The sequence below is a fragment of the Natrix helvetica genome (genome assembly GCF_964273705.1).
Source record: "Natrix helvetica genome assembly, chromosome: 3".
NCBI lineage: Eukaryota > Metazoa > Chordata > Lepidosauria > Squamata > Natricidae > Natrix > Natrix helvetica.
Window position 1 is genome coordinate 71,287,918 of NC_138549.1, and position 19,869 is coordinate 71,307,786.

Consider the following 19,869-nt stretch of genomic DNA (forward strand, 5'->3'; position numbering starts at 1 on the left):
ACCCTAGTAGTGTCAAACTTGCAGTGTCACGTTGCCGTCACATAATGTTTCATGATGTTTTGTCCCTTTGAGGAACTGAGGTGGGTGTGACCTGCACATGACACATCCAGCCTCCGGGCCACCAGTTTGACACCCCTGCTCTAGTACATCTTGTTGACTTCCATGTCATTGATGTTGCTTTCAGTACAGTTGCGCCCCTTCCTGGATCGGGATGCCCTGTGCACAGTCACTCATGCCCTCGTCCTTTCTCGTCTGGACTACTGCAATGCTCTCTACATGGGGCTGCCCTTGAAGAGCACCCGGAGGCTTCAGCTGGTCCAGAATGCGGCTGTGCGGGTTGTCATGGGGGTACCTAGGTGCTCCCATGTTACACCTCTTTTAGGTGGCCTGCACTGGTTGCCGGTTGTTTTCTGGGTGCGATTCAAGGTATTAATTATGACCTTTAAAGCGCTTAGGCCCAGGGTACCTGCGAGACCACCTACTGCCACCAGTAGCCTCCCACTGTCCAGTACGATCCCACAGAGTTGGCCTCCTCAGGGTGCCATCGGCCAGACAGTGTCGGCTGGTGACCCCCAGGGGAGAGCCTTCTCTGTGGGAGTGCCTTCCCTCTGGAATGAGCTGCCCCCGGAGCTTCGCATAATCCCTGACCCCTGGTCCTTCCGACGCACCCTAAAAAGTTGGCTTTTACAGCAAGCCGGCCTGGCCTGTTAATTTTAACTTATTTTAAATGTATTGTCTTTTAAATTTGGTTTGTTTTTTGGGATATGTATTTAATTTTTAAAAAAACTTTTGGGATGTGTTTTTTTTTTTAATGTTGTACACTGTCCTGAGTCCTTTTGGAGAAGGGCGGCATATGAATCCAAATAAACAAACAAACAAAACAAACAAACAGTTGGTGGTTACATAGAAAAGCTCTTCATTTAACCATCTTCCTTGACATCTCTTGCATCCTATGTCTTAATGTTAGGTTATATAGTTTTCTTTATCTCTGTCATGTATAACTGCCCATCTCCCAAGAAGGTGATTCTGGGCACCACACAATGCTTAAATGGTTTGCTCTTCTAACTATGCTTAATAACAAACATATTCACAGTACAAGATTAATAGTTAAGCTATATTTATTCCTTTCTCCAGACCTTCTTCCATATTCAAAAGCAATTTATTAACTAACATTTCTCAGTCAAATTTTGTCATCATTTCCAGCCCCCATTCCCCAGCTAGAAATATTCAGTTCTTAATAACTAGAGGAGAAACAGAAATTAGTTAAGATATTTCTCCAACCCCCAACATGGAAATTATAGAAGAATGAAGTAGAAAGAAACTGAATTTCCCATCAATCACTCCCTCGAATAGAAAATTTGGAATGACTACCTGTCAATTTGAAAGTGAAATAGGTCATCCCAAAATAAAGTAACATTTTCTGCATAATTGGGAGAAAATCCCTGGGTATACAGAACATAGAAGTTTGTAAATTAGAAGAAGTGAGTTACTTTGGTAACCATGAGCTGATGTGGGTGGGAGAGGTGGAGACTGCAGATTGAAACTGTTTAAAGATCAAGGGGAAAAACAATTTTGCTCAAGGCTCTAAAATTCATATTTGGTAAAGCTCCATCCATAAATTCTACAGTTAGTAGCAATGGAAATATAGACTTTGGAACATGAAATCAGTTTTCACTGAAGTGTCATCATCATAAAGAGCAAGGAGGGATAAAATCAAAGTTCAATTTGCTTGAATTTGAATGTGGTCTAATCCATTATGCAAAGAAGACTGGATTGCAGTTGTCCTTTAAAATGTGAAATTTTTGAAACCTTTGACAAATTCCTCTTTAAAAAAGAGGATAGAATAATAGAAATATTAGCAGGCAATAGAAGGCAATTACAAGTGGACAAAAATCTATCCCTTAGTAAAAATAATGAACAAAAATACATTAAAGTAGGAATGAGATGAATGACAATTTAAAATTTTATAAAAATCTGTCAAGGTTGAAACAGTCTAAAAAAAAAAAACCCAATTCAGTTTTTTTTAAAAAAAATAAAGTACATTATCTCAAAATAAAAGATTGAAAATTTCAGACTTGTCCCCATTTCAACTCCTGGAGGCCCAAATAGGATGTTTTAAAATAGCATGGCTTCTGCTATATTAGAGTACGATTAATACATTATAGAAAGGAGTTCTATAGAACTTCAGATTTTAACTCTGAGCCCTTAAAAAGCCACTGATCAACAGAGGGGGGGGGGGAGAGGGAGAGAGAAAGAGGGAGGAATGATGTCAAGGAATTTACTGACAGCCACAATTTCTATGAAATAGAAAAACCCCTGTCTCAACTCCTGGTCTTGCTTGGAAAGAGTGAGCAAGGTGAGGTCTCCTTCAAAGGGAATTTGTAAGGACCAAGCAAAGATTAAGAATCTCAGCAATGGGACACATGTATTTGTATGTGATATCACATTTCAACAGCCAGCTTTCCTGTGCAAATGTAATACCAGACTGCTTTTCCCCCAGAACCTTCCTTAATGCTAAATAGCCTTGTGGATTTTTCAGTCATTTCTTCATCATCTTCTTCCCCTCCGAAATTCAAGAACATGCCAGACCTGTGACAGATATTTTCTACAATACCCTGCAACACTTCTTATTTATTATGTTTTTACTAGCATTTTCTTTACCTTGGCATGGACAGGCTTATTTTGTTCGGCACATGTTCCTGCTGACCTTTTCTCCCCCTATTTAAGAACTTAACATTTCAAATAAAATTTTCTCCATATTCCTGCTTAACTACACTAGCATTCTGAGACCTTTTTACCTGTTCATACTTAATAGGATTAATTTCTCTTGTAGTGCACACAATGGATTCTTAAGCATTAACTACTCTTTCCTGCAGTGGATGTGCAATGCATTAGAGAATTCCAATTAACTTTTCTGCAGGCTACTCATAGATTCTGAACATAAGCTTTATTACAGGGGAGAAAGAGGGAGGGAAGTATAGATATGATAATAAGCATTATCCCTACTCAGTAACTACAAATAAACATGGATGTAGCCTTCAGCCACCATTATACTTTCTAGTTGTAAGCCTCTAGGATTGTTGAACGAATGACCGTATTGGGCACAGAAGGGATATAAAAACCACATAAAAGCACATAAATCACGACCTGGAGAAATGTATTTATTTGAATATTTCAATTACATTACAGCCTAAAAATTGCTAAGGCAATGCACCATTAAATGAAGTACCATCTAACAAAAAGGCAATAACCAATATAAAACAGCACATGATCAAACTAATTTAGCAGTTAGTAGCAACAGGAATAGAAACAGAAAGAGTGCAGATATCACCAGCCTGAACAGAATGTCTAAGAAGAACAAGTGCAGCCTAAGAAAACCCTCAGCTTGCATTGATAGTGTTGCAAAGAGTTGTTCATGCTGTTCCATAAAGAATTCATCAAGTGTGCCATGATTTATTTACAAAATCCTGAAGCCAGCACTGCACCTAACTGGTTTGTAAAAATAATTAAGAACTATCCTTGGTGTATAAATCAAGGTGATGCTCTTAAAACAGATAGGTTGATACAGCACCTCCAAGGCTTCATAACCAACTTCACAACTAACTTGCCCAGAGTCAACAGTACCTCAAAGGCAGAAAATCCCACACTTTTTTTCACCCTTATGACAGAAATGCAAAACAGAACAGATGATGTAAATAATTTAAATACTTCTTCATAAATTCTAAGTATCTTCCAATCTTAATGAAATTGTATTCGTTATTAGTGATCATTGCGCTACAGTTTTATCATGCAAAAAGGACACATAAGAATTCATTCTGATGAGTCTGATCTCACAGCCAGGCCAAGTCCTCCTAATATTTAATTCACTTTTATTAGATGGAAGATCCTGAGATGTTTCTACCAGAAATCATCTTACTTTTTTACTATTGAGATAATTGATTATATATGTGTATGTGTGTGCGTGTGTGTGCGTATGCGTATGCATATGTATATGTATGCATGTGTCTATCTGTCTGTCTGTCTGTCTGTCTGTCTGTCCAATATCTATCTATCTATCTATCTATCTATCTATCTATCTATCATCTATCTATCTATCTATCTATCTATCTATCTATCATCTATCTATCTGTCTGTCTGTCTATCTATCTATCTATCTATCCATCTATCCATCTACCTACCTACCTACCTACCTACCTACCTACCATCTTTCTTTCTTTCTTTCTTTCTTTCTTTCTTTCTTTCTTTCTTTCTTTCTTTCTTTCTTTCTTTCTTTCTTTCTTTCTTCTGCAGATTTAAAGCACATAGAACATGAAGCAATAAATGTATGATGTTTGCCAAAGAGTTTTAGTAATGCTTTCCTGAGGCCAAAGGGAGTGTCCTTTAAGTGCAAGATAAGTTGTTATAAGTTTATACACACACATAAGGGAGGTACTTTTGTTTCCTGCAGCATAGCCTAAGAAGAAAAAAAGGACATTTCCATCAAAACTGTAAATTATCTTCTTTCTAATAAATATGTAAAACTTTGCAGTTCCAAAAATGAGTATTGGTCCTTTCAAGCTTATTATCATATGTTAACTGAGTTGGGATGTTTAATAACAGATGTACAGTAAATAAGGGAATATATCCTCTCAAGCATCTTGACTTTCAGGTTTCAGGCCACTTTGTAGACATTTCACCAAATATATTGGAAATTAACCCTGTGGTGTAACTATAATTGCATACTCCAAACAATATGATCAGTTTTAAGTAATTATGAGACAGATGGAATCATTACTCAAATATAGGTGATTGGTTTGTACCCTTTAAAAATAAAAATCTGTTCAACCTAAAGGCTAAAACAAGTAGCCTCGTCAATCTCTACTGCCTTTGGAAATATTAACTTTGTTGAGATAAATATGAACAATTAAATCTATAGTATCTATTATTGTTTAGATAAGGTTGAAAAGAAAGGGTTCAGTGAGAAAACCAAGATTTAGGTCACTGCTTCCACCATGCATGTATTATGCTTTTATGTGTAGCAGACAAGGTAATGAAATGAAATGTTCATCAAATTAGAACCACATGTGTGTCCATTAGGGCTAGGTTGATCATTCATGAAATAGTTTGCAAAAATTTATTAATGCTGTAATTGTTTTAGTTGAGTTCTCAAAGCTTTTTTTTTCCAAGAGAAGCATCTGATTTTTTCCTGTATCTATAGGCAGAGAAAGGTCAATGATAGGCAATTAACTTTGGAATAACTTTGGAAAGCTTGGATAGGATTGATATGAGAGAAGTGGCTGCAGCTATAGCCAAAAGTGACCTTCTTCCTTTTTCTATCTGTATAGCAGCTTTTAGAGAAAGGAAAATTCAGTCTTGCCAAAAATCTAAATTGCATGCTTTTAGAGAGTTTTGAAAATAGGCCAAGGAGCAAAGGAAATTCATCCAAGATATATGCATGGTCTCTAATGAAGTAGAAATCATATAATAGCTTCATCATATTTGTAACATGCTCCCATCCACCAATGTTTATGGCACCATTCAGCTTGTACATAGCATAGAACACAATCCTCATTTCTTCTGGAAGAAGTGTTCACTGATGCTTACTTATTGGTTCCCAACATTCTCCCATCAAAAGTCGAGAGCGCTCTCTCTGTCTCTCTCTCTCTCTCTCCCACCCCCTCCCTTCCCCCTCTCTCCTTCTTCAAATGCTAGAAATGAAGGCCAAAGTTAGATTTCATCTTGCTACCAACAATATGCTCTCAAAGTACTCTTTCCATGCAATTTACATAGGAGGCAATATATTTTGACTGAATTTGGTGCATCACAGTATAGTATGCTCAGACAAAGGGAGAGAAATGAGGATGAATTCATGACACAGATATACAATAGCAGCATTTGGGTCATTGGTGGGATTCAATTTTTTTTTACTACCAGTTCTGTGGGCGTGGCTTGGTGAGTGTGGCATGGCTTGGTGGGCATGGCAGAGGAAGAATACTGTAAAACCTCCATTTGCTCCTCACTCCAGGGGAAGGTTACTGCAAAATCTCCATTTCCTCTTGATCATCTGGAGCTTGGAGGCAGAGAATAGATGTGGGCTGGGCCAGTCAGAGGTAGTATTTACTGGTTCTCTGAACTATTCAAAATTTCTGCTACTGGTTCTCCAGAACTGGTCAGAACCTGTTGAATACCACCTCTGATTTGGGTGATGATGTCATCAACTAAGTGTGGTTATTTTGATATCATGGTTTGGTGTAGATTCTGCTAGCAGTCTATACAGACTCACAGATGCATAGATTGTTTAAAGACAAATAGTAATTTGATAATATATGGGTATGTGGAAAGGTAATATTGTATGTTAAAATAATAATAATAATAATAATAATAATAATAATAATAATAATAATAATAATAATAATAATATTTAATGCTTCTAGACCGCCCCCTCTCCCGCAAGGGACTCGGGGCGGTGTACAGTTCATACAAAATATAACAGGATACAATAAAATTAAATTAAATATGTACAGTTGACAATTGACATGAAGGAGGTTAAAATGTAGTTAAAAGAACTGTACAAAGCAGATATAAAATAAATTCAAACCCCTAAAAACAAATACAGTAAATTAAAAAACCCTAAAATAACCAGATATAATACATTTGCCAGGAGGGACAGTTGAATTATGCCAGGCCTGCTAGTCGGAACAGGTGGGTCTTCAGTTTTTGCCGGAAGGAGCGGAGGTCAGAAGTGGTTCTAATGTCGGGGGGGAGGTCATTCCAGAGGGTTGGGCCCATCACAGAGAAGGCCCTACTCCTCGGTGTCGCCCGCTGGCATTGCCTAGTGGACGGCACCAGGAGAAGTCCCTCCCTGTGTGAGCGTATTGGCCGCAGGGATGTATGTGGGAGGATGCGATCCCGCAAGTAACTAGGTCCCGTGCCATGGAGCGCTTTAAAGATGGTAATCAGCACCTTGAAACGCACCCGGAAAACCACAGGCAGCCAGTGCAGCTCGCGCAGGAGAGGTGTTACGTGGGAGTACCTCGTACTTCCCATCACAGCCCGCGCGGCTGCGTTCTGAACTAACTGCAGTCTCCGGGCGCGTCCCAAGGGCAGCCCCATGTAGAGAGCGTTGCAGTAATCCAGGCGGGACGTCACCAGCGCATGAGTGACCGTGCGTAGGGCATCCCGGTCCAGTAGGGGGCGCAATTGGCGCACCAGGCGAACCTGGTGGAACGCCCACCTTGCCACGGCTGCCACATGGTCATCCATTGACAGCTGGGCATCAAGGAGGACGCCCAAATTGCGCGCCCGTTCCACAGGGGGCAATTGTTCGCCCCCTATGGCCAGCGATGGGATCAGCTGGCTGAACTGAGGTGCCGGTAGCCACAGCCACTCAGTCTTGGAGGGGTTGAGTTTAAGTCTGTTGTCCCCCATCCAGACCCCGACGGCCTCCAAACACCGGGACATCACTTCGACAGCCTTGTTGGGGTGGTTTGGAGTTGAAATATACAGCTGAGTATCATCAGCGTAGAGGTGATAATCAACCCCAAAACCACGGATGATCTCACCCAGCGGCTTCACATATGTGTTGAACAGGAGAGGCGAGAGGACCGACCCCTGTGGCACTCCACAAGTGAGTGGCCTCGGGGTCGACCTCTGTCCCCCTGTCAACACACATTGCCTCCTGTCGGAGAGGTAGGAGCCAAACCACTGCAAAACGGTACCTCTGACTCCTATCCCCTCCAACCGGCGCAATAGGATACCATGGTCGATGGTATCAAAAGCCGCCGAGAGGTTTAATAGGACCAGGATAGAGGAACAACCTCTATCTCTGGCCCTCCAGAGATCATCAACCAACGCGACCAAGGCTGTCTCTGTGCTGTGCCCGGGTCGGAAGCCGGACTGGCGTGAGTCTAGATACTCGGATTCGTCAAGGTGTCGTGGAAACTGCTGCGCCACCACATTCTCTACAACCTTCACTAGAAACGGAAGGTTGGAGACTGGACGATAATTAGCTAGCTCCATTGGGTCGAGTGAAGGCCTCTTAAGCAAGGGCCTCACAACCGCCTCTTTCAAGGCAGTTGGTAAGGATCCCTCACCCAATGAGGCATTCACCAGGCCCAGAAGCCAGCCTCGGGTCACCTCCCAAGATACCAGTACCAACCAGGAGGGACACGGGTCCATTAAACATGTGGTGGGTCGCAGCCGTCCACGCAACCTATCTAAATCCTCGGGGGCAACAGAATCAAACTCCTCCCAGGATGGTCTCACAAGACTCGCTGTTGGCGGCCCGTCAGGTCCACTGAGTGGGGCCCATCCGCTCCGGATCTGAGCGACTTTGTCCTGCAGATATTCCCCAAATTCTTCTGCTCTGCCCTGTAAGGGTGCCCCCTGTGTCCTCTGTGACAAGAGGGAGCGGGTCACCCTAAACAGGGCGGCAGGGCGGTTATCCGCGGACGCAATAAGGGTGGCGCAATATCTACGTTTGGCCACCCTTAATGCCACAAGGTAGGTCCGCAAGTAGGATCTTACCTATGTTCGATCAGATTTGGAGCGTGAGGACCTCCACCTGCTCTCTAGACGTCTCCTGTGGCGCTTCATCACCCTCAGCTCTTCGGTATACCAAGGAGCCCAGGTGGGTCGCTGCCGCAGGAGAGGTCGCAAAGCCGCAACCCGGTCCAAGGCCCCAGCCGCCGCCCTATTCCAGGCGGCCGCTAGGTCCTCCAACCGAGCGCGGGTCAGGGCTACAGGTAATGGCCCAAGCTCCGTCTGGAACCTATCCGGCTCCATCAGGTGCTTGGGGCGGTACCAGTGTGGACCGTCTGGTCCCGCCTCCTCGCGGTGGGGGGTAGCGCCAGGGAAGTCAAGCCGGAGACATGAGTGATCTGACCATGACAGGGGTGTGACAGTAAAATCCCCTTTACCCAGATCACTCGTCCACTGCTCAGATACAAAAACAAGGTCCAATGTGTGGCCTCCTTCGTGTGTGGGGCCCTGAATTAACTGGGTCAGGCCCATGGCTGTCATGGAAGCCATGAACTCCCGAACTACCTCAGACGCTGCTCCCGTCGACGGCAGGTTGAAATCCCCCATAACCACAAGCCTGGGGATCTCAACCGCCGTCTCCGAGATCAGCTCGAGGAGCTCGGGCAGGGCTGCTGATGTATAGCGAGGAGCCAAGTATACAATCAGCAAACCCAACTGCCTCCCTGGGCCCCATTTCACACCAAGGGACTCACACCCGGATATCTGAGGAACAGTGAACTCCCTCGGCTCTAGACCTTCCTGTATAACTACCGCCACCCCACCACCCTTACCCAGGGCCTGAGGCTGATGGAAACCTGGTGGGCACATTTCCACGAGGGGTAAACCACCCTCGTGGCCCAACCAGGTTTCCGTTATCCCTGCAAGGTCTAGCTCCCCCTCAGAGATCAACTCATTAATGAGGGGGGCCTTGTTGGTTACGGACCTTGCATTGCAAAGCATCAGCCATAGGCCCGGGCTCTGTAGTTCCTGGCCACCTAGGTTGCGGGGGTTGGTGCAAACGACCGGTCATAGCCAACAACCACGGTCTCCCAACCGACCTTGTGATCTTCTCTTGTCCTCGCATCCCCCCCTCCCCGCGACCGTTGTAATCAAACAACCCTCTATTGGAATCACTTGTTCCCTCTCTCCCCCCGCTCCGCTCACTTCCTTCCCGGACTCACCTGTCCGTCTGGCACTGGCACTGGCGCCTCTCCCGGCCTGGTTATCACACACACCCCTCCCTGGAACCCCTTAATAACAATAAAAAACTTCTGGATAAAAAGCCCCTCAGCCTCCGTTTCTTCCACCTCTCGGGGTTCACAAACCCGTCATCAAGGCAGGCCCTTGAGAGAGCCAAGGGCCATACCTGCGAGAGCGGGGCCTCCCGCAGGCGGAGCAGGTCCAACCTCGAATAAATAGTTCGTTAAAAGTCCAATGGAATTAGGATGCTAATAAAGGTTGATAGAAAGTTGGTAAAAGTTCATAAAAGTTGATGGTTAATGAGTCGGGGTCTTAGAGGGAGGAAGGAGATGTTAAAATATTTAGATAGAGAGGAAGGGGGTGGGAATGATCGAATACCCCAATTACATAAAATTGCATAAAACGACGAAGGTGACCACAAGGTGAGAGATTGTTCAAGGTGTTCAGGATGTTCCATGGCAGAGTGACCCAAACGTGGGAGATTATTCGCGCTGGTTCAGGGTGGTTCCTTCCTAGAGGTCCACAGAGACTTATAGTTAGAGTTTGGTGTCCCCTGCTGGCGTTGACAAGGCCTGGGGGGGGCATAGGGACGTTGGGAGCAGCCAGGGTATGATGGAAAAAACAGCAGAAGTCCAGGCAATGGCGGCCTTCCTTTCCCTCACCCGCCGCCATAGCCACCTCTAGTTGGTCTCTCCCGGCTAACTCACCAACTCCTAGCCATATCTTGTTCTCCTTATTCTCCCCCCCCCCCGGTCTTAGGTTAGTTGCCAGCAGCAATGCAAATCTCTTGCAAATCTCTTGTGCCTCAAGCCTCACACCCATCTGACCTTTTTTGGTTGTTGTTATTTTGTTGTTATTTTGTTGTTGTTCTCTCCAGCGCTGTTCATGCCAGTATCTTTCACCTTGCACCATTCGTCCTGGGGCAACCCGCAGTCCGCTCCGTGCTGCTATTCCACTCCGTGTTACTGTTCTCACTGTAGCCACCATTGCAGCCCCGCCTTCTCCTCGCTCCAAACAGCCTTCCTTCTGTTTCTATTTCAGCGCTCTCCGCGCTCTCCGCCAGAGCAACAAGAAAAAAGAGGGAAGGCAATGGTATAGAATTGCACAAGTTGACTCATTCTATCTCTATTTCTCTCCCTCCACTCCAAACACTCAGTAGAACAAGCAAATCCTATTAGATAGATTGAGAAAGAACAAACAATATCAAAAGAACCAATTTTGTGAAGCATTTCAAAAGGTTATTAGGCACACATAACCTCCTGATCCAATTTATTATTTTACAGCAGATTCATTAATGACTGTTTTTTTTTGTCAAATCAAACCTTCTATGAATTCATATGCTCTGAATTCAAAGCTTTGTACATCCACATTTGTTAATAGAATTGTTATTAATTCCATACTGTCATCCTAGCAAGTACTTAAGTTTCTTCTCCTGCCTTTTCAGTTTTTCAATAGTTCCAGTTCCACTATGTCATCAAAATTTCACTTTCCATCTCTGGCCCTTTCATGAAATTGAGGTTTGATTTCTTTCTCATTCCTATTAATTTCCCTTCCTCATAATTTCTTTATCAGTGTTAAACTATTCTGTGTCTTCTTTGGCCATCTTATTTTCTTTATAGATTTAATCAAATAATTGCTAGATTCCAACCTCAGTTCTCAGTTCCTTTCATGTGCTGGAAAATATGTAAATGTTTGTGTATGTGTGTATACACATATTTTCTGAAAGATCTTTTAATGCTTTTTTAAAAAGTAGAGTATTTGGAATGTATATATTAAAGTCTAAAAAAGATGTGAGAAGTAGAAAGGATTTAAATATGCATCATATTTTTGACCACTTGTAAAACAAATTAGAATTGCAGAGGCAAAGTTCTCATAACAACTGTTGCTAAGAAAGGCATTCAGTAATAAAATGATTTCTCATGACTCATAAGGGAAACAAAATTCTGGATGGTTATTAATATGCAATTTCTGAATCACAAGAAAATATTTGAGATGATATTCTGGGCTAAATAAATGAATAGATTTTTTTAAAAAGTTAAGTGTGAGTTGATTCGAACATGTTTTTCTCTTTTTATGAGATTGTATTGGTTGATTCCAGCAGTGGCCTCTTGAGAGGGAGTGCACTACTTCTTTAAAGCTAGAGAAACCACTATCTCCAAGGAGTCCCCACCACTGCCTGCCTCCATATGCCAACTCCCCGTAGAGACAAGAATTTAAGTAACAATGACTGTGTTAACAGTTGTAAGCATCATTTTTGTCTCCTTAGTAGGCATACAATTCCTCATAAGAAATCATCTGTGCATATGTGTGTGTGTGTGTGTGTGTGTGTGAGAGAGAGAGAGAGAGAGAGAGAGAGAGAGAGAGAGAGAGAGCGTACATGTGCGCGCGCGCGCACTCACACACACACACACTTTTTTTTTCTTGTTCAAAGGCATGTAAAACGTTGAGTACTTTTTTTCAGGATACACCTGTCCTGATTGCTTGGAAACCAAATGCAACCAAACATATATTACGAAACACAATAAGGATCCCATTACATTGTTCTCTATATTTATAATAGTTTAAAAGTTTATGTAAACACATGTGTATCATTCCATAGCAGACTTTCAGCATTGATTGCATTTTATAGAATTAAATGTGTTGTTTTAATAATATTTGTTTGCAAGCATGTATCATCCCCTTCTTTGTATTAACCTATATTCTTTATTGACAAGATGAGATTGAAAAAGATTAGGAAGACTAGTTGAATGAAAATCTAATGTACATGGAAGTTGTTTTCTATACCAAAAAGAAACATCTATGGATTTTCCTTGTGAGAAATAATACAATAGCCATTGCCCTAATTAATTATGACTCAGGAATAAAAATATTTTAAAGATATGTCATCCTGCAGCCTTCAAAGCTTGATAACTTATGCATTATTTTGCATATTGGTTTAATAGGGAAGAGGGGAGAATGAGAAAAAAAAAGATACGAATCTAAACCTTTTGCCTCTTCCAGATGGTAATGCAGAAAAGAATGAAATACATTTATATTTTAAGACAAAAAGACTTCACTGTCCTTGCTGATCTCAAGCATATTAATGGATTACAGTTCATTAATATTTTGCTACTTGCTTATATGAAAAATGCATGAGATTCATTGGCAAGCACTACTGAATTGACCAATTTACTCTTTTCTCAGTTTAGTTTGTTATATACAGTGCTCAGTTGCGTACATTGCTCTGTGTAGACATGGGCACTAAAATGGCTGCTTAATCACTTTGGTTGAGGCAGATCATGTTTATTAGCATTGAATCTACATCTGCCAAAACCTATTGTCAGTTTTTGGCAGCTCCAGGTATGCTTTGTTTTTTGGGGAATTTTAGGGACATTTCAGAAGCACCCAAAGATTCTGGAGGTGCATCATGATACAGTAGCATAAGTGTTCCCTTATTCTGGTCCATCCACCTTCACTTATCCATACAAAACAGAAATGAGTCTGTCATGTATTTTCATTATTAGCTTATGAACATCAATTGATTTTAAATAGCTGTCAAAAGTATAAGAACTTCTTTCTTGGCACATGTAAACCTTAACGCCCTATTCATCTATTCTTTCTTCTCTACTTCTTATGTCACATTTCATCAGACAAAATGAGAACATTTCACATTTTGATGTTTCTTCTTTACTGCAGGCTTCTTCAAGTTTTTAAACCCAGAACTGTCTCTGATGAAATAAAGAGTAAACAAACTGTCATAAAGGGATGCATTTGAAAGCAAAATCATACTTTGGGCATTAGAAAGCTCTTCAAAGTTAGTTGCCAGTTTCTAAATTAATCTGACATGATAATGAAATATTAAAGGCTATAAGTGTATGAGTTGTGTGTCTTTTACTAAGTGTATTCTTCTGTGACAAACTAGGATTGTCTTTTCATGATTATCCTTGAGGGCCTCAGCTGCAACCATAAAGGGTTTAGCCTGCAGAAAAAACAAATTTAGCTTTTTTTTAAAAAAATGAATGATTTAGGTTGTGATGGATTATGATATGATCGATATATTATTATGCTATGCTATGCTATGCTATACTATACCATACTATGATATGATATATATATGATATAGGGTAGTAAAGTATATTAAATGGACAGAAAGCTTATTTTCATACTGATCTCCCCTAGAATAGCTCCAATATTTTATACTTGCATTTTCTTGAAAACCCTTTTACCTCTTTTGGAGAAGTCTTCAAATCAACATGAATCCTTTGTTTCACAGGAGATAGGCACAGACAGAGACCATTGCAATCAATTACTTCCATATGGCTTGATGCTAAGTACCATGGATTTAACGGGTTATAACACGATCCCCAACCCCTGGTCCATGGATCAGCAGTGGTCCATGGCCCACAAAAACTGGGCCACATAAGCAAGCAAAGCCCTATCTGTGCATGTGCAAGATCCAGGCAGTACACAACACTACACCTCAGTCAATGGAAAAAATACCTTCCACAGAACTAGTCCCTGGCACCCAAAGGATTGGGAGCTGCTATGTTATAACATGTTCAGCAACTTTGTCATGCATAAAGATGAAGAAGTAACTGCATTTTTTCCTTTTCGAATCACATTTGAGTAATAAAACATTATAAATATAAATATAATCCATACAAATTTGATAATAAATCAATGATAATCCTATTGCAAAAGAAATAACTTGACTGATATCCTAGACTTGTGGTTCTTCAAATATTGGAAGGGAAGTTCCATAGAGCAACAGACGGAGAAATTTGACTGGTCACCCTCCGTGAAGAAAGGCCATTATGCATACCAAAAGAGAGGGGAGGGGCAGTGGATCCTCTTGAGGTGACGAGAAGCACACGGGAATGCAGCCCCCTTCTCCACCCATTAGAAGGAAGATGAAGCAAGTGCCTCTCCCACGTAATAGGCAGGCTGCCCAGGGCAGACAGTCTCCCTCTCCCTCTGAACTAGAACTGAAGAGTATCTTCAGACATATCAAACATAAGCATACAGAGGCCAACAGGAGGAGGGAAGGACACTGCTGAGTGAACCAGAGGCCGACAGGAGGAGGGAAGGGCATTGCTGATTGAACTTTCAGAGGAAAGCTTGATGGAGACTCAGACCAGTTAGCCGTATTCCTTGACTCAGCTGAGATCCACCTGGAATGCCATGGACACCTCTACTCATCCCCCAGAGCCATAGTGAATACTATTGCAGAGGGACTAGAGGGAGAAGCAAAAGAATGGCTAGAGGCCCTCCACAAGAGGAGAGCCCCCCAACTGCAAAGTATAGATGACTTCCTACAACTGCTAGAGGCCAGATTTGAGAAGACTTACATCTCTGAATTTTAAACAAATGGGGCCTAAGAAACCACCAATGGGCAAGTCACTTTTGGCCCCCTCATCTGCCTCCTCCAGTCCCAGTATGCAACAAATGAAAATTACCTCACTGTTACAGCAAGAGGGGACTGGAGAGGGACCAAAAGAACTATCTGTCTCTCAAATGTTTCAAGAACTTATGAGGGGTCAAAATGAATTGAAAAAAGAAATGGCATAGCTCAAAGAAGAACTCAGAGATGTTAAACATCATATTGCAGAAAATAAACAAAGGATTGTGGTGTTGGAGGAGGGTGCAGCTGGATTGGGGGAAGAGATTAAAACAATCCAGAAGGGAAATGCAGACTTGGAAAACTTTTTGGCAAAAATAGAATTTGAAAGAATGTCCTTTTTTCTTAGATTCCAGAACCTACCAGAGACAGAAAATGAAGACCTTAAGGATATTATGAGTACAATCTTAGCGGATTATATTGAGATAAAAAACAGCTGTGGTGGGATATGGACCTAGTCTATAGGATAAATTCAGCATATGCTAGAAGTCATAATGTTCCAAGGGAGGTACATGTTAAATTTCTCAGGAGGACCACAAGAGATGAGGTGCTTGGGACCCAAAGGGAGAGACCATTGGAATATAAAGATGAAGAAATCACCATCCTTAAGCAGATTTCAAAAAAGATAAGAGAGAAAAGGAGGAAGTATTCCTCCTTATCAGAAACTATACAATAAAGGAATTTGGTTTAGATGGTTATTGCCAGAAGGAATGTTGATCTTTTGGGAGGGAAACAGGATAAGAATTAATACAGTGCAGGAGGCGGAAGCCTTCATTAAAAAGAATTTTCCTCTCCTAGAGGACGAACATAGCGAAGGTAGTGGAAGGGACACTAAGGTGCAAGATAAGAAGGAGGGGGGCTGAGGCTTCCTCTGGGTACAGGGACGAAGGAGCAATATCGAGAAGGCTCAGATCACAAAAATAAAAGTATTTGAAATAATAGCAATTGGTGATACTCTAGAAAGTGACAAAGGAAAATGAATGAACACATGGTTGACAATATAGAATAAGACCTTGTTTTCTGCTTATCTTTTATATTTTGTTTTTAAGATTGTAAAAATTGTGAGTTTTGGATGGGTTTCTATCACTAGTGTGAGAGCTGCCAAAAAATTTTGTATCCCCTTACCTTTTCCCATATATGTATAAAAACCAATAAATTTTTTTGAAAAAAAAAAAACTTCTGGCAGCCACCTGTATGTCAAGCTATCAAAATGTGAATTCCACCGTGAATGTCTAGACTACCTGGGGTACTGAATGTCAAATGAGGGAAGAGAGATGGACCCAGCCAAAGTGCAAGCCATCCTAGGCTGGCAACCCCCTCGCACCCGCAGACAGCTACAAAGCTTCCTAGGGTTCATGAACTTCTATAGGCAATTCATCCCCTCCTTTGTGAAGATTGCCAAACCCATGACAGACCACCTAAAGACAGGGAGCCCAGGAACAAAACCATGCCTGGGACAACCTCTACAATGGGATCTAACCTGCCAAAGGGCATTCGAGACACTAAAAGAAATGTTTGCAAAGGAACCGGTGCTGAAGCATCCTGACCCCGAGCAATGCTTCATGATCCAATCATATGCCAGCAACATGGTAGTGGGAGCAGTGCTACTCCAAAGAAACAACCAAGGAAACTTACAACCTTGCTCCTATACCTTCCGCAAGCTTACAGACACAGAGAGATAATGGGCCACATGGGAAAAGGAGGCTTTCACAGTGAGATGGGCACTGGTAACCTGGAGACACCTGTTGGAAGTGGGCCAGAAACCGTTCGAAGTCTGGACTGACTATAAAAATCTGGAGGCTCTCAGGACCCCGCAAAAACTATCACTCAAACAAATCTGATGGGCTCAATATTTCAACCGCTTCGACTTCATACTAAAGCACATTCCAGGGCAGAGGAACTTTCTAGCTGACACCCTCTCCCTCATGCCCCAGTAAAAATGTGAATGAGAGCAGGTGGTGGACACCATCTTTCCCTCTTCCCAGATAGCTGCCCAAGTGACCACCAGACGACAACGCCATGACCAGCACGACCAACCAGCAGGCAACCTAACCATGAGACTCAAAACTGAACTGCTAGCAGACCCTGGTTCCGAATCAACCAACACATCTTGACAAAAAGTGGTGACCTTGCATGGAAGGGGACAAAACTCTACATCCCGGAATCTCTACGCATCCTAATTCTCCAGAGGAGCCACAACACCAAACTGGCAGACTACTTTGGATTCCTAAAGATGTTACACTTAGCCTGGAGGCAGTTTTGGTGAAATAAAGAAAGATGTGGACAGTTATGTGAAAAGTTGCACCATCTGTGCCTCAATGAAGAGGCGACCTGGAAAAAAAACCCCAGACTGCTGAAACCAGTAGCAGAGCCAACGAGGCCATGGAAGGAGATCACAATGGACTTTACAGTAGAGTTGCTGAAAAGTGGGAAAAACATGGTGATTTGGACTGTAATAGACCCGTTCTCAAAACAGGCACACTTCATACCCTGCAGTGGACTACCCGCAGCTCACAAGCTGGCTAAACTGTTCCTGAAGCACATCTACCATCTGCATGGAGTACCTTGACAAATTATATCAGACAGAGGGGTCCAGTTCACGGCTAAGTTCTAGAGGGAGTTCCTGCAGTCCATTGGGTCATCCCAGGGCCTTAGCTCGACTTTTTACCTGAGAACCAATGGGGGGGCAGAGAGACTGAACGCTATGGTGGAGCAGTACCTGAAGTGCTATGGGAACTATCAGCAGTCCAATTGGGCAGACCTTCTGTCTTTCGCTGAGGTCACGTACAATAATGCTGTTCAAGGGGTAGCCTTTGAAACCCACAGCACAGGACTAACACTGTTTAAAGTAGTGAGTGGCATGGACTTCGTATCAATGCCTGAGTATTCAAGGGATCCCCCTTCCTCAGTCAGCTTGACTGACTGGATGTCAATGCTAAAAGGAACCTGGGAGAATGTCAAAAAAGTGCTAGCTAAAGCAGCACAAACCTGTAAGAAACAGATAGATGAACACCAAGCTCTGCGATGACCATTCTTAGTGGGAGAGAAGGTTTACCTCTCCACAAAATATTTGAGGTTAAGGCTTCCTAGCAAGAAACTGGAACTAAAGTTTGCAGGACCATTTCCCATAGTAAAGATAATCAACCCAGTCTCAGTGCAACTGAAACTGCCCCGACTGCTAGGGAAGATACACCCAGTATTCCATAGTAGCCTCTTAAAACTCGTGGTCAGATCCACTCTGAGACAACTGCCCCGGGAGCCCCCAGCCCTGTGGTCATAGAGGGCCAAACCCATTATGAGGTGCAATACACCCTTGATTCGAGGTGGCACAGGAGACAACTCCAGTACTTAATCAAGTGGAAAGGCTACCCCTTGTCAGAGGCATTTTGGGTAAAGAGTAGAAATATCCAACCTGATCGCCTTATAGAAAGATTCCATGAAAAAAATCCAAACAAGCCTGGGGGGAGGACGTAGCCGTTAAACCTATACTTCTACTCAAATTGTTTTTGCTCGCAGAGATTTCTTTTGAAAAGTGAGGGGAGCAGGCTGTCAACTCTCCGTGTTGACATTCCACGCATACCGTCGGTGGAGTCAGATCTCAGATTACAGTAGCTATGTTAAGATGGGTGTATCTATTGGGTAATGTGATTTATGACACAGACTGAAGAGAGGAAAGGAACAGGGGCAAAGTTTAGAAGCAGATAAAGAAAGCAAAGAAATGGCTGCAAATAAGAATTGCCTAATGAAGAATTCCTAATGAAGCTGTAAATAAACCGCTGGCTTTTGTATTACAATATTGTCTCGCTTATTATGAATCAGATATCGTTAGGAAACTTTACATCAGGATTCTGTTCTTTACTCTTTTCCAAGATCTTTATATCTGTTAAGATCAGCCTGTTGGGTAATATTATTAATGGATGTGGTAAAAATTATTAAATGTATGCTATTAAAATTTCCTATTCAGAAAGGAGACATTAAAAAAACCAATGATTAATTGATGTTACAATATCAATTGGTCATTTAGGCGAAGTGTGAGCACAACTACAAATGACTTGATTTGTCCATTGCAACATGATGGAAGTGATTTGTTTTTTTAAACCTTTCCATTTAATGCCCTTAGTGTCTCCTACGCTGCTATTATGAAGATTTGACACTGCTTCACTCCAACTACCATGAATTATTATTATTTTATGTTATCATAATGTTCAATTTATTTATTTATTTATTTTAAACAAAATTTTATTGTTTTTTTTTAAATATACTAGGAAAGGGGTAGTGGATGAAGTACAAATTTTGACAGTTACATTATGCAGGAGATGGCCCTCCCCCCATTCTCATAACTTTCATTTATTAATACATTAGATTGTTGTTACTTATTAGTATTTTGTCAGCATATAAACTTTTATCTTAAAATAATTTCAATCATTTTATATCAAACAGATTTTCAAGTTCATTTTTGTCATCTGAGTTTTCTCAATGTTGCCTCTTCTCCCCCCCCCCCCCCCGGCAGAGCTCCGGCACCTCCCGTGTCCTGTATGTCCGGTGTAGTGTCATCAGGTTTATCTAGGAGGACTTTATTTTTTTCCATGAAGGCCTCAGCCTCAGAAGTTGTATTAATTCTAACTCTCGTGTTCTCCCAGAATATTAGCATACCTTCTAGAAAAAGCCATCTAAACCACACCCCTTTCTGGTATAATTTCTTCGCTAACTGCGAATAGTTTTTTCTTTTATCTCTAACTTTCTTTGGGATCTGTTTCAGAATAGCTATTTCTCTATCCTTGTATTTTAAAGCT